A 22,192-nucleotide genomic window follows, 5' to 3' on the forward strand; every position below is an offset into this window, starting at 1 on the left:
CCCATTTTAAGTGTACAGATCAGAGAGTTTTGACAAATATATAAATAAATGCTTGTAATCACTACTACTTTCAAGATATAGAACATTACCATCACTCCAGAAAGTTCCCCTGAGCCCCTTTGCAGGAATCTCCCTCACTCATCTCACCCCACCCCAGGAACTGGTTTGTTTTATGTCCCTATTGATTAGTTATACCTGTTCTAGAATTTCATAGAAGTGGAATCATATTGAATGTACTCTTTTGTGTCTGACTTCTTTCACTCAGCATATTTTTGAGATGCTTTGATGTTGTTACACATATCGGTAGTTCATTTCTTTTCATTGATGAATAGTATTCCATTGTCTGGATATACTGCAACTTTTTTTACAGTCAGCTGTTGATGGATATTTTGGCTTTATAAGTAAAGCTGCTCCATTAGGTACTGGTGTTTTGGGGGACATGTTTTTATTTCTCTTGGGTAAATATCTAGGACTAGAATTATCAGTCATATGGAAAGTATATATTTAACTTGATAGAAATGGCCAAACTATTTTCCAAAGTGGCTAGACAGGAGGAGGTTTGGTTTTAATTCTTTTACTGGCCTTGTTTAAGTTCCAGCTTCTGCCCTTTTAAAACTCAAATGAAATCACCAGATAAATATACTCATTTATATAGTCTCACGATGTTCATTGCAGTCTTGTTTAGAAATAGTAAAGAAACAAAACAAAACTGGAAGTGACCTAAGTGTCAAAAGTTAGTAGACTGATGATGACTGGGGCAGGAAATATACCAGATAAGCCTGTAGCATGTAGTAGTGCCAGAAAGCAAGGAAGTGCTCAAAGAAACAAACAAAGACCAAACCCAGAAAGGTAGGACTATGTCAAAGAGAGGCAGGAGCCAAATGAGGGTGCTCCCAGTGGCTAAAAGTGGAACAATCTGAGGAAAAAAATAAGTAGCATTAGTAATATTAGATTATAACCCAAATTATAAAATAAATAAATGAATATCCACAAATCCATACTGATGTTGATTGAGTAAATAAATAAGTGGAGAAAAGACAAATCTCCCAAGTAGAAGAATTTCAAATAATCTATGTAGATACTCTGCCCTCAAGGAGGGGGAGCCTGACTCCCCATTCTGGAAGTTGTGGGCTTCACACAGAGATTTTCTTCCGAGGAGGAAGTATGGAAAAGTGAAAAGAAAGGAAGTAGTTTTATGGAAGAGAAACATGACAAACACTACCCCAGCCAGGTGATGACGGTCAACATCAACGGTGATAAGTCACCTTTGACAATATGTCCCCTTGATATGATGTAATGAAAATGGCAGCTTACTTCTGTGGTCTTTCTCCCCAAAACATAACCCCAGTCTAATCATGAAAAACATCAGACAAATCCCAATGGAGAGGCATTCTACAAAACACCTGACTAGTATGCCTCAAAACTATCGAGGTCATCAAAAACAAGGACAGTCTGTGAAACTATCACAGCCATGGGGAGCCTTAAGTGGACATGACAATTACATGTAACATGGTAGCCTAGATGGAATCTTGGAACAGAAAAAAGACATTATGTACAAACTAAGGAAATTTGAATAAAGTATGAACTTTAGTTGATAATAATGTATCAATATACATTCATTAATTGTAACAAATGTACCATACTAATGTGAGATGTTAATAATAGAAGAACTATTATTTACTTGGGTGTGAGGTATATGGGAACTCTCTTACTATATTCACAATTTTTCTGTAAGTCTAAAGTTGTTCAAATATAAAAAGTTTATTTACCCCCTCAAATAGTGGACTGCTTAAATAAATTATAGCAGCTTTATAAAATGGAGTGTTCTATATACAGCCTTTGAAGTGGATGCAATAGATATTTATGTGTGGATATAGAAAGATATATTCAAAGCATTGTTAGAGTGAAAAAAACTCAGTAACAAAATAGTATGTATACCACATCCCCATTTTAAAAAGATTCATATGGGAAAAGTGTAGAGGGCTAAATCAACACTTTAAGAGAGGTTATCTCTAGGTGGTAGCATTTCCAGTTATTTATTTTCTTTTTTGCTTACTTGTATTTTCTCATTTGTCTATGATGGCTCTGTGTAGAAATACGATGCGATAGGCAGAATTCTAAGATGACCTCCAATGACCCTTGTATAATTCTGTCCCCTTGAGTGTGAGACAGACATGAGAATTTGATGGCTGTCACTTCTTCGATGGGTTACATTATATAGCAAAAGCGAGAGGATTTTTGCAGATGTAATTCAAGTCCCTAATCAGTTGATTTTGAATTAATCAAATGGAAAATATTCCTGGTTGGGCCTGATTTAAACAGGCGAATCCTTTAAAAGAAGGCGTAGACCTTTCTTCAGATCAGAGAAGATCTTGCTGTCCTTGAAGAAGCAAGCTGCAAGGAAGTGAATTCTGCCAACAACCATGGAAACTTGGAAGAGGACCTTGAGCCTCAAATGAGACCCCAGCCCTGGCCGCCACCTGCATTGCAGCCTTGTGAGACCCTGAGCAGAGGACCCAGCCAAGCCATGCCCAGACTCCCAACCCATAGAAACTTCAAGACCAATCAATTTGTGATAATTTGTCATGCACAATAGAAAACTAATAGAAATGATAAACAACAACAGTAAACGAAGGAAAAGGCAATTTAGGACGAATAGAATGAGATAGCTTCATTTCCAAACAAACACCAAATGCCATTGTTACCCAGCTTTTGGGGCCCATTTGCTGGGCTCGCACCCCTCACTGTATTCATGGCTCCTAACTCCAAAGCCCTTCAGACAGTGTAAGTAAAGTTGTTTGTATTTTACGCCGATGGATTAATCATACCAAAGGCTATGGTGGATAAGAGAACAAGTACTCTTAAATTCTATGTAGTTGTCACCCAGTAAACTCAAAAAAAAAAAGGAAGTACGTAACTCAGCTATAAAAGATGAAGGTAGAGAAAGCTATTAGAAAGTCTGTTCCTTTTTCCCCCATGGAAAAATCTCTATTTTAAAATAACTTTAATATAATTTTTATTTTAGTATAATCTTTATTTGTACAATTTTAAATCTCTTTAATAATTTTAGACTATTTTTTATAATGATATATAATAATAATTTTTTAAAAAATCTAACAGTACAGATAAAATGAAAGGATACCCTTCTAGTCAGTTTTAAGATTAAGAAATCATTGAGAGGAGGGAGGGTGTGTGGGGAGGAACTATTTCAAGCCCCCCCGCAGAAGTACTGGGCCCTGTGTCCTGGGGCGGCCCCCATAAAAGCTGCCACCATTATTTAACATGCGCACAAGCCCTTTTATGTCCTAAACACGGTCTTGTTTGTTAAAGCGCCTGTAGGGAAGAGATGGGAGTTTGAGAGAAACGCAGTGAGAACACAGTGGTCTGGAAGACAGTTGCTTCTGTCGCTAGGGCCCACATCCATCTGGGCCTACTGGTGTTCAAGGCAGGCGGTCCCTGTGACCTAGGCAGGCCATGGGCTAGACCAGGTTGGGAGAGCCCTCCCAGGAGTCACCAAGATGGCTCGCGTGTCCTTTTGACTTTAGAAGTGGCAGCAGAGGAAGCTAGCTACCTCTGAGGTGTGATTTTAAAGTTAGGGTTAAAACTCTGGGCCCAAAATGATTTCAAAGACTACCTTTCACAGGAGCTCTAAGTTCGCTGTTAAAGATTCACTTTGAGGGATTTTGAAGGCTTTTGTCTTCAATAATAGGGAGGCTAAGCTTCAGAAAAGATTAGATAGAACCAGTAGATAAGACTAAGGGAATGGTGAAAGGTGGAAAGAAAGAAAAAGGCCAAATTCCTGGAAAAGGTGGGTGGTGGGACAGCCTCTGCCTCTTTCCAACTGCTGCACAGCATTCGATATTATGTGCCATTGTTTTCTTTCTACAGAAGGACATTTATGTTATTAGCAGTTTTGTAGTTTTAGAAACAGTACTGTAGTGAACAGTATTGTGATCGCAACCACTTGCACGTGAATATTTTCCTCGGATAGATACCTAGAAGAGAAATTGTTGGGTTAAAGATTGTGTGTAGTTTATATTTTGGTGGATGCTGTCAAGACAACCCCAAAGTTAGTGCCATTACGTTTCTACCAGCAGGATATGAGAGTAACCCTTCCCCCATCTTTGTCTACACTGGATATCATTAATCTTGAAAATCTTAACTATGTGCTGGTTGAACAGAGATATCTTGTTTTAATTTGTCTATTTTGATTATTAGTGAAATTGAGCAATAGGCTTTTTTTTTTTTTTTTTTTTTTTTTTTTAGTTCCTGCTCTCACTCTCTCAGCAGCTGTTGATACTCTCTCCCTAAAATGCTCCCTTTACTTGGCTTCTATGACAATTCATACCATACTATCTTGGCTTTGCTTTTCCACCTCTGGCCACTCTCTCTCAGTCTCCACTCCTGACTCCTTCTTCTCCAGCTGGCTTTAAATATTGACGTTCCTCAAGGCTTGGGGCTAGTCACCTTTCCTCCACGCCCCCAAACAGATCTCTCAATTTATATTCTCTCCCCAGGCAATCCCATTGAGGCCCATTCAGGCCCATTCAGGCCCATTCAGGCCCATTCAGGCCCATTCAGGCCCATTCAGGCTTCAAATATTGTCTACATATCAATGACTCTCAAATTTTATCTCCATCCTATCCTCTCCTCTTGCTCTAGACCTGTCTATTCCACACCTCTGCTTGGAGGCCTCCAGAGCATGTTAAACTCACCACTCCAAAGCTGAACTCAAAAGCTTATGCCCCCAGACTAGTGCCTCTTTCAGATTCCCAACTCCATGACTGTCTAACCAACCTTTGGTTGTCCAACAAGAGCCTTCGGAGTCATCCTTGATATTTCCTTGCCATGATTCCTGTACCCAATTCATTCCAAGTCCTACTGGCTGTATGTCCTCAATATCTCCGGAAAGTGTCCATTTCTTTCCAGCTCTACCTGCCCCATCTGTCCAAATCCTTTGCTGTGGTTTCCTAACTGGTTGAATCCATGATTGGCCTTGGCTACCCAGTGCTCTACAATACAACCAAAGTGATTTCCAAGAAACAAATCTGATCATGTCATTTCTCTACACAAAGATACAGCCACAAACTTGAAAATTGTTTCTAATTGTTGAAAAAAAGGAAGAAAAAAAAGAGAGAAAGGAATAACTTAAATATTTAGCAATAATAGATTGATTAGACACATTTAGCCCATCCATTTGATGGGACAACATGTAGTTATTTAAAAAACCAGTATAGCTCGAGCAAATATTATGGATCAGATAATTGCTATTATTTAACAATTTAGAGCCATGGTGTCAGAAATATAATGTGCGCCCCCTATATAATTAAACATTTTCTAGTAACCATATAAAAAAATTAAGAAGAAACAGGTAAAATTGACTTTAGTAATAAGTATTTATTTAATCCAATATATCAAAATATTATCATTTCAACATGTAATCATAATAAAAATTATCAATGGAATAGTTTACATTATTTTTTCACAGTAAATCTTTGAACTCCAGTGCGTATTTTACATTTACAGCACATCTCAATTCAGATGCTAAATTTTTATCAGAAATACTGATCTCTGAAGAGTGAGATTTCATGACATTTACAGTTGAAAAGTAGATTCACATATTCATGTTGTTCTAAATATGCTTAAGTTTTGCAGTAACTGAATTGAGGATCAGTTTTTAAGTTTAAATATAAGTAAATTTAAATTAACTTAAATTAGAAATTTAGGTCCTCAGTTGCAATAACCACATTTCAAATGTCCAATTGCTGTACATGGCTATTGGCTACTGGATTGGACAGCGCGGTTCTAGAGTAAGGTAAGGGCTGAAAGTTCCCTAATTCTTTTATAAACGTTGCAAGCTTTATTATAAAAATCTTGCAAAGGATAAAAATATTATAGCCCAACCTCTCTTGCGAATAAATGCTAAATAAAATATTAGCAAATTGAATCAAGTGATATTTAATAATAATCATAATCAAATAGGGTATATTTGAGGAATGCAAGAATGGTCCTGTCTTAGCTTTTCTATTGGCATAAAAATCCCATTCACAATTGGCATAAAAATAAACTTAACAAAAATGGATATTTATGAAGAAACTATAAAACCTTGCTAAAGGACATAAAAGAACACTTGAAAAAGGGAGAGGCATACTCTATGACCCTGGAAGGAAATACTAAATATTGGTAAAAGTGTGAAGTCTTCTAAAATTAATCTATAATTTTAATGTAATTCCAATGAAAATGCCAAGAAAGAACATTTGTTAGAGGGTTAGGGGACTAGTTAAACTAATTCTAAAGTTTATCTAGAAGAATAAACAAATGGAGACTAGCCAAGAAAATCATGAAAAAAGAATAACTAGCTCTACCTGATATAAAAATGACCTAATAAAACTATAGTGATTAAAACATGGTGGTACTGGCGTAGGAAAAAACAGATAATGGAGATAGGCCCATGAATATAGGGGAATTTGGTATATGATAAAGATGGTATTTCAATGTGGTGGGGGAAAGTATTGATTATTTATTAAAAATTACTGGTATCACTGCATATCCTTAGGGAAAAATGTAATCTCAAACCATACCCCAAAATAAATTCCAGATAATTTAAAGATTTGGAAATCAACAAAACAAACCCAAAACTTGAAAGTTCACAAAGATAATACTAGAGTACATTTTAAATAATTTGGGGGGTGGGGAGGAACTCTGATAATATGGTACTCAGCCACGAGTCATGGAGGAAATGATTGACGGGTTTGACTATTTTGGCAGACAGTACTGGTTACCAATGAGATGTAAATAAAAATCTGCTGGGGACCACTGGGAAAGATTTTCCTTTCTGTTGAGATGTGAGATGTTTCCTGTGAGATGGAAAACATTTTTTGTCCTTATCCTCTTCCTTCTTGAGTGGAGTATAATGATGTAGTATTTGGAGGTGTAGTAGCCATCTCATCTTACAAGGGGAGACACTGTCAACACATTGTAGATGGCAAATCTGAAAGATGTAAAGAGACATGATATCTCTGAACCACCAAACCAAATCTACCTACCTCTGGATTTCTGGTTAATTTGTTAATATTTTATGGTTTACGCCCATTACTTAACTTTCTTTTCCTACGGCTGATATAAATATATAAAAATAAAAACTTTCTATGGCAAAAGACACAATGAACTAAGTGATAAAAAATAATTTCAACATAGATGTGAAGGTCAATAGCCTTAACATATAAATTACTTTTACTAACCAACAGGGAAAAAATAGAATATTTTAATACAATAAAATGGGCAAAGAACATAAACAGATAATTCACAAATTAAATTCAAGTGACAAATAAAGATATAAAAACATGCCCGACCTCACCAATAAGTAAAGACTTACAGGTCGCAACCACAATAAAATATCACTTTTTAGCCATTGTATTGGCAAAAATAAGAAAGAGTGATAATGGCCAATGCTAGAGACAGTGTAGGGAACTGTCTTATCTCATATGTATTGGTGAAATGTAAACTGGTACAATTTTCTACAGAGCCACTTAATATGAATCAGATTTTACAAGGTGTGTCCTATTTTTCTCAGCAATTTTCCTTTTAGGAATTTTTTCTAAGGGAATAATCAGACATGTGACCAAGATGTATATACAATGATGTTTAGTACCGTATTCCTTATAATAATATAAAAATTGGAAATAACTCAAAGGTTTCCAACAATATAGGTAATTAATTGAATTAATTATGAGCATTCATTCAGTAGAATGCGATTCTATGTAGCCATTAAGAAGGATGATGGAAAGATTGACATGGAAAGATACTCATGATCTAGTGATAAGTAGGAAAAAAACAGTTTACAAGATACTAAGTGTTATGATTCTGTTTATGTAAATGTATATTTATATATATATACATAAAACTTGAAGGAGTTCTTTTTTAGTAATAGTAATTATCTTTAGGAAGTGGGATTGGGAGGGAACCTTTATTTCTCTGTATTGGTTGAATATTTTATACATCAAAAATCAACCAAAATAAAAAAATCAACAAAGTTGACTCCAGTTTAGGAAATCAACTGCTTCCAGAATAATATGCAATGATGTGAAAAGAAACATATGATATATTGCTAGGTTTAAAAATAGGATACAAGTCAATATTTTAGTAGGGTATTCTAAGAGTGGGGCTAATTTTATTGCAAATTACCTGGAAAGTTGTACACCAAAATGTTAATAGCAGTTATCACTTGGAATGGGGTGGGAGCAGGTGGGGGTGTAGAGTGGGAATCTGAAAGATTTTTATTTCATTGGTCATACTTCCCCGCTTAAAAGTATTTTTAAAAAGATATTTGTATTGCTTCTATAGAAAAACGTTACTCTTACATAAAAAGAAGGAAGACAGAAAGATGGAAGGAAGTTAGGAAGGAAGGAAGAGAGGGAGGAGGGGAGGGAGGAAAGAAGGAAGGATAGAAGAGAGGGAGGGAGAGACGGAGGCAGGGAGGAAGGAAGGAAAAAAGAAATGAGGGAGGGAGGAAGGGAGGCAAACCAAGGCTAACCTGGACGGAGCCCTCTTGGAGGACAGGTAGAATCCTGAGAAGCCTACATGAAGTGTGTTGATTTGATGACATTAACTACAAACCATGACATTATTTAATATTTTTGTCTCATGTCATGCCACAAAGGATTTTGACTCAAACGATGTGATAAAACAGTAAATTACAAGTAAAGAAAAAATATCAGGGTCAGGGAAAATGGCGACATACTAGAAAGACAAGATTGGGGAAAGCAGGGTCATACATGCAAAAGTTGAGCTGCAAGGTAAGCCCCTCTTCCCGCGGGGCCACAGTCCCTGGGGTCCTCTGCTCATCCAGCTGGAAACTTGCAGCAAGTGGGCATCTGCCTAGGGTGAGCCACCAAGAGCATAGTATAGTAGATACATTGCGGGGTGTCTGTCCAGCCCATAACGACCCCTTCTCCTCTGCCTCCAAAAGGGGGGCTCACAATATCAGTTGACTGGGCCAGGGGGAACCTCTGGCCCAAGCCGAGCAGGGCCAAGTCTGTCTCCTAGACATTTGGAACTGGGTCTGAGAGCTGGCTGTGGTCTGGCTGGCCAAGTTTGTGGCGGAGGGCACCTCCTAGTTGGAGCCTTAGAGCCCACTTGCATTTTGTGGGACTCCTGGTTCATTAAGAAACAAGGTTACAAAAATGATGGTATATTTTCAATATTTATATTGAACAAATTAATGCTTTTAACACACACACACAAATATAATGCCACAAAAATGTTCTGTTCACAAGATAATTACAGGATTTATTAAAAATATTAATTCATGTGCACTACAGGCGGTGTGGTCCAGAGCCAGAAGGGCCTGTGCCAACCTCCTGCTCCCTTCCCACCACATGCCCCCCGAGGCTGTGAACTCTGGGTTGAGCTTGGAGGAGGAGGAAGCAGGGCAGCTGGCAGCAGGCAGATACCAGGAGTCGCTGCTCCTCCTTCCACCCTTTCCAGGGCTCCCAGCCAGGTCCTTCCGTAGCCCACTGACCCAGCCCCTACAGACACCCTCCCTATGAGGTTAAGTCTGCTTGACGTGGATTTCTACCACTGTCAACCAAAAAAACAAAAACAAAAACAGACAGAACTTTTCCAGAAACAACTTGCAGGCATCGCAGATTCTTATTTTTCACAGGAGGTGTGTTTTTTTCACTTGCGATGAATTCCCCTCCCAGAGATAAAGGGAATTTTCAGCTTTCGTGGCCCTAGTCTGCAGTGAGTTCATGCGTCTTCTCCCAAGGTGGAGGAGGATTGTTTAAAAGATGCTGAGTGGCAGGGAGGAGAATGTCACCTCAACATCCCTCCGCCAAGCCAGGAGAGGTTTGGCTGAGTCTCAAGGACACAGGTTCAGACAAGGGCAGGCCTAGCTGCCTTCTGTGAGTCCGAGTCAGTTTCCTGGTGCTGGAGAATGCTGGGGAGCCTTTGGGTCCTCCTTCAGGGCCTCTCCTAGAGTGGGTTGGTCCTAAAACTGGCTTCTGAGGTGGGGGAAGGAGGTGAGGTATCTGTCCTCTAAGGGGTTGCCTGGCTGACTCTGCTCCATGGAAAAATAGAACAGCAGAGGCTGGTTACAGTCAGTGATCTTATTTCTCCACGGTTCCCATCGTGCCTAGCAGTGAGCCTTAAGTAAAGCAGACATGCAGTAGCTATTTGTGGTACCCAGTGCTGCTGGCAACATAAAAAAAGTCTCTGTCCTCTGATCTTTGCTCAGGCAGCTCCAGAATGTTCCAGACTCTTTCCCCCCCTGCCATTGCTAACCAGATTTCATTCATTTAGCCCACAGATATTTCCTGAGCACCTATTTTGTGCTAGTCTCCATCTAAGTACTGGGAATGCAGGGGTGATGAACAAGACAGCCATGGCCCTTTCTTTTTGGGAACTTACATCTTTCTATACCACACTTCACACACCCCCATACACATACCCCAATATACAAAAAATATGTACACATTTTAAGAAAGGAAAAACTGTATTAAAATTGTAATAATACATACCGATAACAAAAGATGAATACAAGTCATGTGTATACATTTTTTGACACCCCCGCGGTATTAAATAAAAACACATAAACATGAGAGAACTTGCCTCATTTCTCTTGACCCACCAAATAGTACTAAGCATGTGTTTCAGAGAGGGGAGAGAGAGGAGAGAAAGAGAGGAGAGAGACACTAGTGAGAAAACTCCCAGTCTCGTGGTAGTCGCCCAGAACAAGGGGCCCATTTTTGTCACTCCTCGTTCAAAGTTCCCATGTCCCCCACTCAATGCGCACACACACATACATATGTTACTTGCAGTTTACATTCATAACATGTACAGCTGGAGAGCAGGGAAGTCTGCCTCCCACATTATACAGAACGGATTGGCAGCTGGGACCGAAGGCGATAGAAATAAGCTATTGATCAAGGGTTATAAAAGTACTGCCATTGGGACCCTCTGATGCTTGCAAGCTAAGGCAGCCGTAAAGTGCTACACAAATGCAATAACATTTATAACCCGAGGGCAAGTGCTTTTTACATGAAAATAAAAAGCTGATCCTCTGTTTAATTCTTTCCCCCTCCTTGGGCTGGCCTGGCCTTTGACAATTGCCCGGACAGCAGCCTAAGCAGGGCCACTCTGGATGGGCTGGCCTCGTACTCTCTGGGTCGCTTTTCTCTATGCCGGTGCCTTCTGGTGGTCTGTGGAGGAACCTACACTTTTTAAGCTACTGTGGCTCGAGGGAAGGAGCAGTGTCCTGCCATCTTGAGAGGCCCAATAATGCTTTGGCCCCAATGGCCTTGCTTGGTTTGCTTTGCTTTGTGGATGTTACCTGGTCCTGTTGGGAGCTGAACTTTTCACTTGGGTGGATGCTGGAAATCACTCTTTAGAATATCATTCTGTGACATTTGTAAAAAGCAGAAGTCCTACTTTAGGGAGAAATAGAGATGAGAGACGGGGCCAGAGGTACCGCAAAATGGTAAATACATCATGATGACTGGACCTGAGGAACCCAGCCTTTTCTTCCAAAACTCACCAGACCAGTGCTTCCTAACATGTGTTCCCAAGAACACCAGTCCTGTAAGATGCTCCATAAAAAATGAGGCTATATAATCAAATAAATTGGGAAAATGCTTCCTCTTGGAGAGTCCTATTACATCTTGGCAATTTAAAGACTCTGAGAAGTCCTGCGGTAAACAGTTTAACTTTGCTTTACAGCATCTCCCAGATTTACTTGACTGCCTAACCATCCCCTCATTTTAAGTTTTACCTTTTCTCTTTTTATTACCTAATGCTTATTAACAACACACTTTGGGAAATGCTGCCAAGGTATTTGCGAAAGGATATGACATTTTGCCTGCCACATATTGTATGCCTACTATGTGCATGACACTTTACATGGATTATCTCTAACCACCAAAATAAATCCGCACGTATTATTTTCTCTATTTCACAGATAGAAAAATGTGGCTAAATAAATAACCTGTCCAAGGCCCTTCAGCTAAGGAGTAACTTAGCCAAGATTCTTACCCAGGCCGTTCTGACTCCAAATCCCCTATTTTCCATCATACCCTGTGTCTTCCTATGCGGGATAGAGACTTGCTTCTCTTTTTTGCCGAAGAGAAGGTGAGTTGCTCTTCTTCAGAAACCCTTGTCTCAGGATCCATTCATCTTTTCACCTGGCACTCCCCCACATCCTCCTGTGGCTCATGGAATTCCCATTAGAAAGCAGAACCTGAATCTGAGTAGCCATGGGCAGGAATTCATTTACTACTTATGTGACTTTAGCCAATTTACTTAACCTCTCTGTACCTCAGTTTTCTTACTACAAAAATCTAAGTCTGGGCCAAATATCTGACCCAGAATGCTTAGTAAATGGCAGTTGTTATTTTTACTGTTAATTATTAACAGTAAGTCTTCATGGGGAAAAAACACTCAGGAAAATTTTAGCGATCCCTGTTTTAAATCCCCTAACTATCCTAGTGCACTAAGATACACATATTTTCGTGTTAAAGATGAAAAAAACTAAAACCTGTTAAGCTAGTGACTTTTTCAAGTGTACAGCTAGTGAGGGGCAGAACTGGGAGCTGGATTCCCAGTTCACAGAAATTTAAGACACCCCAATGTGTCAAATAGCTAAGTGCCCCTGAAAAGGCAGAGAAATTCAGATTTCAAGCTTTGGGAGCTATTTTCAGTGGCAATCCAATCAGCAATGAGGATAAATTTCTTCTGGAATTGTAAATTTGGTAAAACAAAAAATGAGAAACTTAAATTTTAAAAATTAGATCTAGAATTCAATTGGAAGCAGGGCCCACTTGTATTACCTGCTATCTATTTTGTTTGTTTGTTTGCCTTTTCTGGTTATTCACAATTACTCAGCCCAAATGTTAGTCCTTAAAACATTTTTGTAAATTGACTTAGGGTCCAATAACAGATGAACATAAAATTGCTGCGTTAATGTTGTCAGACTCTCAGTTGGTTTTGCTCTGTGATCTTTTCGGTTTTGCCCAGACTGTTGAGGCAAGAACACTCCAGGATGACATGAGCTGTCTTTAGGCACAGTTAGTCACAAAGCATAGGTTCTAGCATTTCAGCTTGGAATGGGTCTGTTCCCATCAACCCACCGATGTTTATCAAAGGAAATGTAATATTCATCCAGATTGGAATTGGAATGAGTTTTTCTTTTCTATTAGATGAACAGCGACAACAACACAATGTACTTGGAAAAATAATAAGTTTGTGCTTATGCTAATTGAGGAAGTAGTATTAAAATAAAGTGTTTGTGACTCTGAGACTCATAACCTGTACACCTTCTGGGATTCAAAAGTCCCCAAGGGCTATTGGAAAACTGCTTCTTGTTTTTAAATTCTCACTCTCAGTATTAGAACATGTTTCAGGTTCCTACTTCTCTGTGTTATCTCCATATCCACCAATGCAATTCTTAGCCCAAAGTCCCTAACCTACTACTACCTTTGGTTTCATTCACCAACCCAGATGCTGGGATGGTAGGATTAGTGTTATTTTCAATTAAAATTTAACTATTTTCTCTTTCTTGCACGTAGAGCACCAGTTTTCGGTAGCTTCAGTCGTTTGCAACTTCAATCTCATCAGTTCTCTGCAGGCAAAGAGAGGGAAATGAGGGCATGGTGTGTCCATTTTACAGATGGGAACAACATGGACTATATGCCAAAGTTGTAAACAACCTTTCTCCCATTTCATCAACTTCATAGTGCAGAAGAGATTTGGCTTATTTATGTGTTGAAGTGTAACACACGAAACGATCAACCTCTTTCATCACGATGGCTTTCATCAAAGACAGCCATAGCTACACAAATAATGATTCAAGTCTAAAGTTTTTGAGTTCTGAGAGCCTTCAAAACATTTACTGTTTTAATAGTTCTCCTAATGTTGCCGCAATGGGAAAATACTATTCCATTTTAGAGATGAAGACAATGAAGCTAAAGAGAAAGACTGGCCAGATAGAGTTAAAGGAGGGGAAGAGATCTAGGCTTTCTGCTTGTCCACTCCCTCCACTCTGGGCTGTGGTTCTCCACGTGTTCTAGCTCGGATGCACACGGCTGATTAGTTTCACACTAATGGGTGTCAGGTTCATCCAGAGAGCACGACCTCAGTATGTAAATTATTCAGCAATGAGGTTGATGTGACTATTTATAGGTCATAAATCAGTTATAAACTCAGGAATATGAGAACAAGTCCCTAAATAGAGAGGCAATTGTTACCTATCTAGGGTTTAATTTAAATATGCAGGGTTGAATTCAGGTAAATTTCGTACCTGATACCCTTTGCATTGGACTTTGGAAGAAGTGGGTAGGATAGATAGGTGCATTAATTATAACAATGGATGAGACGTAAGTTCAGGTACGACAAAATGGATTTCTATCTTGAGCAAGCTCCAGTTGGTAATGCCTGTCTTGATGCACTGTGTTGAGAAGGATTCTGAAGCCAAGCTCAGGCTCTCAGAAACCCACAGGCCACAGATTTGCCATCCCAGGCTTGGTTATTTCATACCCTTTATCCATCAGTGACAGATGTTTCATGAAAATGAGAAAACTGGGTCATATTTATTCACCAAAATTGCCCTTCTGAATCTTATACACTGATGCATCTCCTACTACCAATCAAGGAAAAAGAAACCAAATTGCCTCCTTTCAAAGACCCTTAGAGCAATGATAACTCATTTACAAGATTGAGATAATGAAGCTGTGACAAATCCAATTGCTGGCTGGATTTGGGGTAACTTCTTGTTGCCATCATTCAGAAGGAGAGATTTCTCTGCCATGTCTAGGTTGTGAGACTCAGCCTGCCTCCATTCTTTTCTTCTTTAGCAGTTATCTCTTTGTCTTATTCAAGATCCAAGTCGATTCAAGTGCATAATTACACCTTATTTCAGTATGAAGGAATGCCAGGTCTAAAGATATACATTTGAGGTCATTCCTAAGCTCTAAGATGTTCGAGTCGCTTGGCCTTGGATAAAGCCTTAAACGAATCCCCTTCCTTCAGTGCACAGGCCTTTCAGGGCTCTGACCCCTGGAGTTATGTTTCCTATGGCTGCTTCTCTCTTTCCTCTCTCTAGGCCCAGCCCAAACAATCACTCCTAGACCTTACTCTGGTCTGTGCAAAATCAGGTCATGTCCTGTTTGGATGCTGGGCACACCCCTTTGGCTTTCTGTTTAGAACTGCACTGTCTTTACAACTTCTTGGTTCATCACCCTGCTTGCCACCTCCAGGTACCCTGCTTTCTCTCAGATTTCATTCTCTAGCCTTTACCACAGACTGGTCCCAGTGATAGCATCCCTTAGCATTTCTGATCCAGCTCCCCTTCTGTGCAAAATTGCCCTTTTTCCTAAAAGAATTCTTTAAATCTCCGTAACTTCCTTCCTGTGGTCCCTTGGGTATCATCCTAAATGGATAATAATTTACATTTATTGAGAGCCTATGTGCTAGAACTCATCCAAACCTTTGTAAGTATTATTTCATTCAATCCTAATAACAATTCTATTATCCCCATTTAACAGAGGAGAAGACTGAGGCACTTGAAGTTAATTTTCCAGAATCACATATCAAGTAGTAGACAGTGGTAGGACTTTGGGCAATTTATCATTTTGCTATTATTTTCATTTGATAATTCAAAGTCACAGCTGCACAGCAAAACCAGTTGCTGTTTTGTCTGGGAAATCTCCACTGTTTTTTCCCCCAAATTCATGATAACCTTATTTTACCCTCCTAATGATAAAAAAAACATGTTTATTACAGAATTCCCGAACCTTTAAAAACATTCAATGATTTACGTAGATGTGTTCACTTTGTGAAAATTTAATGAAATGTACAACTTGTGATTTGTGCGTTTCTCTGTATGAGTGTTACACTTTAATTAAAAAGTTTTATATGAAAGATACCCTCAGGTCCCCTTATTTATATTTTAACTTAGAAAACACCTACCTGCACCCCATTTCGGGACTGCGATGCTCTTTGCCAATGCTTTTGGGGAAGGTGAATTTTGCAACAGCACCTGGTCAGATTTAAATGTTCAGAGCTGGACATACATTGTGCTAGCTGGGCATGCTACGCCTGACCCCACGTGTTTTATGTGATACAGAGGTTGTAAAAAACTTATTAGAACATTATTTCAATAAGGGGAGGAGAACCTTATGTTGTTGGAACAAACCTGTGCCCTAACTAATTTAACTTGGAAGATAGAAGGCCGCACACTAGTTTAACGCTGCTTTTAGTTGGTTGGAATTTGGGATGTAACATGTTCATAACAGGGTTTTACTCATATAGGTGTATTAACAACTATGTTTCAATACTCACAGAAAAAAAATAACAATAAAATATGTATTTGCTCATTGTAATGCAATTTACCAAAGACCAATAATATTTATACAGCATGTATGACATACATTATCTCATTTAACCTCCATAACAGCACTATGAAATCATATGATTATTTCTGCATTTTGCACATAAGGAAACTGCAGCTTACAACCGAGTATATCATTTGCCCAGGGTCAACTCAGGACTATATGATTCCAAAGTTCCTAATTCCTCAAGAATAAACCCTGTTACTTCTCATTAACACATTGGTGGACACTCACAACAATGCACTGGATTAAGCATTATAGTTTTCCCGATTTTGGACAAGGAAATAGGCCCAAAGAGATAATGTGATTAGCTAGACATTTTCAGAGGCCAGACCCAAGCTCAGGTTCTCGGACTCCAAATCTGGGAATGCCTTCCCCTAGATAATGTCATTGCTCAGGCCCACAATACAATTTATTTATGTTGATAACAGATAAACTAAAGGTGCAAATAACAAGATGATAAAAGTCTTTTAACATCCCCAGTCTTGGAGGCTCTCCCTGTGATACTTTTAGCAGCTCAGCAGCTTTAAGGCAGACATTTCTACAGCTCTAATTGCAGCCATTTTAGATTTTAACAACAGGTCCAGCCTAAGTGCCCCCTGATCAGCTACTTTTGGAAAAGGAATTGGGATCCACTTCTGTGGAGGGCAGAGTCAAACACACACCAATACACACTGAAATCTACCTATGGTGTTTGGTCTAGTTCAGTGGTTCTCCAACCCCCCCACCCCCCAACAATTTTACCCTCCTCCCTCCTGACACACACACACACACACACACACACACACACACATCATTTGGCAATGTCTGGAGATATTTTTGGCTATCAGAAAAGTGGGGAGGTGCTACTGGCATCTATCGAGTGGGTAGAGGCCAGAGGTGCTGCTAAATATCCTACCAGCCCCCACCCAAAAAATAAAAGAAATTATCTGGCCCAAAATGTTAATAGTGTCAAGGTTGAGAAACCCTGGTCTAGTTAATTCTATTAAACACACACACACCCCTGAAGTTGTTTAGGATGAAACTGACCTTGGAGATTATGGCAAAGTAATGAAATGAAGGTATTCTCCCGAGAGTTGACTGTTTATCCCCCAATATTTATTTATTTACAAGTTACCTGACCCATTTCCAATTATGGTTTTGCCTTACCATAAATGCACACACAGGACAGTTAAAATGAAGATTTTTAAAAGATTAGAAACCATTGAGACAGTGGAGAGAAAGAACATACATTCAAGTTCTGCTAGTCACCGGGGATTTTCTGTCATAATTCTTTAAAAATCACATTGATATGTCTCCTCTACTTATTTAAGCACTTTGTTGGTACAAGCCAGGTTTTCATTTATTCCAGCCCAATAAGAATTAGAAAAGAACACTTGATTAACTCTAATAGTTACCTCCCTGCCTCAGTGAAGAAGTGGGACCATCAGGTTTTCAGAGAGAGTTCAAATCTTCTTTAGGCTGACCTTTTAAAAGATAATGGGGTTACTTGTCAGCCTGGAGTAGAAAAAAAGACAGTGGTTAAGCAAAGCACAGGCAGGGGAGCTGCATGAGAAAGCTGTTCAATTAGTTCTTTGACGGGGGGAAGTTGTTCATTACTTTGTTTGAAATACTGTCAAATTCCAGAACACCAGAGACAATGATATACAAATACAAGTACCAAAATACCTTAATATCCATGGGTATAGTGTGTACTATGCTACCACAAAACGGTAAGGAAATTTAAAAGAAACTTCTTTATTTATTCTCTATTATAATACATTAAGGCTCCATGTAATGATATAATATATAATGCCTGATGTATATTTTCCTGTATTTACAGTATCTCTGCATTGGACTGATAGTCCTTATAGAGAGCTTGCTGTTTTATCATTTTGAATGACATTTTACATTATCCAAGAGAATCCCAATATAAATTAAATATTTTCTATCAAACAAGTTAATTAGGTTCCTAGCTCCTATTTTCCACAGACACACACACACACACACACACACACACACACACACCACAATAAGGTAAATGTAAAAAATAGAAACCATAAAGATACAAGAAGAACATTGGAGGTATTTTTCTAATTATAGACTCTGGATGACGACCTCTTGAAGCAAGGAATGGAAGGCAGCAATACACAGGATAACACTGATAGATTTGACTACAAATTTATAAAAATTAAAAACTGCACTCCAGTATTTAATAACATTCAAAATTTGAGTTTTAACTTTGCTCAGCAGGGTTTTGATGGATATTAAATGGTTGGGGGGTGGGTAACTAGGTGGTAGGAGAACAATTCTAAGTTATTGTGCATTTGCTATTATTATTATTATGTCATTCATGACTAAAAGTTGAATGATTTACCTCAAAGGAGATTCTGATGGCAAACTTTCAATTTTCAGCTTATTTCTGGGATTTTCACGAACTTATACTAATCATTCTTTTTTTTTCCTTTAGCATTTATGCCATTTAGCGCTTTCAAAAATATCTCTAGGTATCTTTATTTTATGTATGAGAAATACCAGGGTTCAGAAGGCCTAAGCGTGTGTCTGAGTGCCCATGACAGGCATGTTTAGAGCTCGAGAAAGACCAAAATAAATACAAAACCAACTCCACAAACTTGAATTGCCCCACGACTCCTGGGACCCCACCTGCCACATGTGCATGGACAAGATCTTGGAACTCCACATGTTCACCTACTCCAGTTATGTTAACTCAGAAAATGAATTTAAGGGCACAGGGAAGGATGTATTATGCAGTCCCATGTGCCAGGTAATGTTAAGCACTTGACACAAATTATTTCATTCCATCTTCTCAATAGCCCTACCAAGTAAGTATGAATAGCTGCATTTTACAAGCTAGGGAAACTGAGGTTATGAGAGGTTAAGTAACTTGCCCAAGGTGCCTTACTTGAAAAAGAGTGATACTTCTTAGGTGTCAAAATCCAGGTCCTCTTGGTGCCACTCCTCTTCACCATCTTAGAGGGAAGAAAAGAGTATGTCAATGGAAATGTGATCCATGAAATTACTAGCGAGAGTATTCTTTTCTATAGTTTTTTAGTTATAGGAATGTTTAAACAATTACTTGAAATATTTTCATTAAATATAAATATCTAAAACATGATTTTGCATGACACTGATTTTTGATTGCTATACAAACATCTTCATAAACCAAGTAACATCTGGTACAAGAAGTTCAGCAGTTCAACTTTAGTCTTCCAAAGTTGGGTAAGTAAACAACAGCCCATGGGCCCAATCCTGCCCACCCCCTGGTTTTGTGAAGCCCAGGAGCTAAGAATGTTTTTACATTTTTTTCAATGGTTGAATTAAAAGAATATTTTGTAATACATGAAAAGTACATGAAATTCTAATGTCAAGGGCCACAAATAAAAGCTTTATTAGAACACAGCCAGGCTCATTTGTTTACATATTTTCTATGGGCTGCTTGTGTGCTACAGCTGCAGAGTTGAGCAGTTGTGACAGAAACTGGATGGTCTGCAAAGTCTAAGATATGTGCTCTCTGGGCTTTTATAGCAAAAAGTTTGCTGACCCCTGTTCTATGGCATTTACACATTCAGGCGCAATTTGAGCTTCTGAATTTTTTCTATGAAATTCTGAATTTTTTTTTTTTTTTTCAGAAAGAACAGTAAGGCAATCTTGCTCTGAAAAAAATTTGACAGCTTGGGCTGATTTGAAATGACACCATTAGGTTATGATTCCAGTGCCTACTCAGTCCAGCTTGAAAGTCCGCCTCCCTTAACTCATCTTCTAAATACATTAGAGTTATCTCCGGATGGTAAAGCTGGGTCTTACTACCCAAACTGTCCTTCCATTATTCATCTTGACTGTGTTATGGGTTTAGTTTCACAAACATTATGAGTTCATCCAAGCTTCTTGAATCATTTATAGGGACTTTCATTTTCGCTCTCAAACTCTTCTACAATTTCTCTGCTTTGACTTTTTTTTTTCAACATAAAGCTCAGAGTATGAAATGGCCTACACGTGTAAAACAAAGCCCATAGTTTTTTTAGCTTTATCACATCAGAATTTTAAAAAAATTGCTTATTTCTTGTGAAACTAAACTTAATTTTGCAGGTCACATAAGTAAGAAAATACCTTCATATCCAAGGATCTCAAAGCACCTCTGGTGGAGATACATAACAAGGTAAAAGAACGTCTATTTATTTTTAAATACTGTTTATTTATTGGAAGAAATATTAATTTAATGGAAAACATAAGACTAGTAACAAATAGAGTCCAAAGCTATTTGGGTTCTGCCAATGACTCAGTTTGACTTTGGGCAAATCATCTCACCACTGTTGCTCTTTATCTGCAAAAACTGGACTTCACGCCTATGGGAGTTGCATGGCTAATCAATGCCTGGAAAATGCGTAGTGGCAGATGCTACAAAAGTGCTGAGCCTTAAAAACAAAACCACCCCACCCCCCATTTGTATTCAGTTGAGGTTGAGGTTTATTGTTATTTAACATCCGAAGGCCAACACTATGTTAAGTCCAGCGTGCTGCACAGTACAGATAATATCACTGTGCAGTAGGGATTTTTTTTTTTTATCTAGAATTTTGGACTTTGTGTGTGTGTGTGTGTGTGTGTGTGTGTGTGTGTGGTTGGGGTTATTTTAGAATCCAGTAGTATATCTATACAAAAACATTAAGCTTTAAGTTGAAAATTATCGATTAATATACCTAAACCCCCTCCCCCCCAAAAAAAAAGCCTCCCCCGCCCCTCCAAGAAATCTCTCAAAACAAGAATTCTTCTGATGTTTTTTTCCTCCCTGCAGTTCTCCATGTTACAGTCCTTGAAGGTAGAATAGGCATAAAATACTTTCACTAATAAAATATGACAAACCGCCGGATTATACGTGGCCGATTCCCGGTGATTGCCCTGCTACACAAAGCATAAAAGTAAATGCCATCATCCCCCCTTAGAACAAAAGAACTTAGGAATAAAAAACATGGAGAGGGGGGAGAAAGCAGCAATAAATAAAGGTGAGCGAAGGACCCGGTCCCCGGCCCCTCCCCAAAGCGAGTGTGGGACTAAGTACAGCTAATAAAGTGGTTCAAGGGTAGTTATTTGGAAAGGGGGCGGGGTGGCGAGGGGAGGGAGCGGGCGAGCGACGGCCGGGGATTGCATGTTGCATACGACTTGAGGTTGCATCTTTCTCCTGTTGCCTGGACCACGCTCCCCCATTGCAGTGCTTCCCCGTTGCTTCTCTTCGCTCCTGCCCTCGCGGCTTGTTTCCCCCCCATAAAACTGCTGTTGCACTGGAGGGAGTTGGGGCCGCTCCGGAGCCCCTCTGCAGCTCCTGCCGGCGGGAGGGGGAGTTGGGCTCCGGCCGTGGAGTTGGGGGGGCCGCAGCGAGCTCCGGCCTCGCCTCGGCTGCAGCTGCAAGGGAGCCGAGCTGCAGCGCTGCACCGGCCCATCATTGCGGCGGCATCGGAGTTTGGCCGCCGCCGCTCGGTGCTCAGCCCCATCACCACCGCCGCCGCCGCCGCTGCACTGGAGTTTGGCTGCTGCTGCCCTACTTCACTCTAGTTTAGTTTCACTCACTTTACATCCGGGTTTTTTCCCTAGGCAATGGGGGCCGCAGCACACCCCGTTCCTTAGGCAAAGTGAAATAAATTCGCCGCACCGACACGTCAAGTAGTCCGCCCGCCCGAGCGCCGCCGCGGGCCCCCGCCGCCCTCCCCCGCCACCGCCCCGTCGCCCTCGGGGGGGGCCCGTGCGTCCCGGGAGCCGCGGGCGGAGGCGCTGGGGCCCGGGCCGGCCGCCATACAACTCCGCCCGGCGGCCCCCTCCCT

General features: G+C 39.7%; 1 long non-coding RNA gene across 3 annotated transcripts; it reads right to left on the bottom strand.

Moving 5' to 3' along the window:
- Window positions 1-6,859: 6,859 nt before the first annotated feature.
- On the bottom strand, window positions 6,860-22,070 carry LOC117031334 (uncharacterized). 3 transcript variants are annotated; one of them, XR_004424504.1, is made up of 4 exons: window positions 21,942-22,070; window positions 19,285-19,351; window positions 17,780-17,848; window positions 6,860-6,991 (listed from the first exon to the last, which is right to left on the bottom strand). It is a non-coding gene; the product is annotated as an uncharacterized LOC117031334 (long non-coding RNA). The 3 variants fall into 3 exon arrangements; XR_004424503.1 differs by having other exon boundaries at window positions 17,780-17,879; XR_004424502.1 differs by lacking the exon at window positions 21,942-22,070 and having other exon boundaries at window positions 17,780-17,879; window positions 19,285-21,065.
- Window positions 22,071-22,192: the final 122 nt, after the last annotated feature.

The sequence above is a fragment of the Rhinolophus ferrumequinum genome, chromosome 11, assembly GCF_004115265.2.
Source record: "Rhinolophus ferrumequinum isolate MPI-CBG mRhiFer1 chromosome 11, mRhiFer1_v1.p, whole genome shotgun sequence".
NCBI lineage: Eukaryota > Metazoa > Chordata > Mammalia > Chiroptera > Rhinolophidae > Rhinolophus > Rhinolophus ferrumequinum.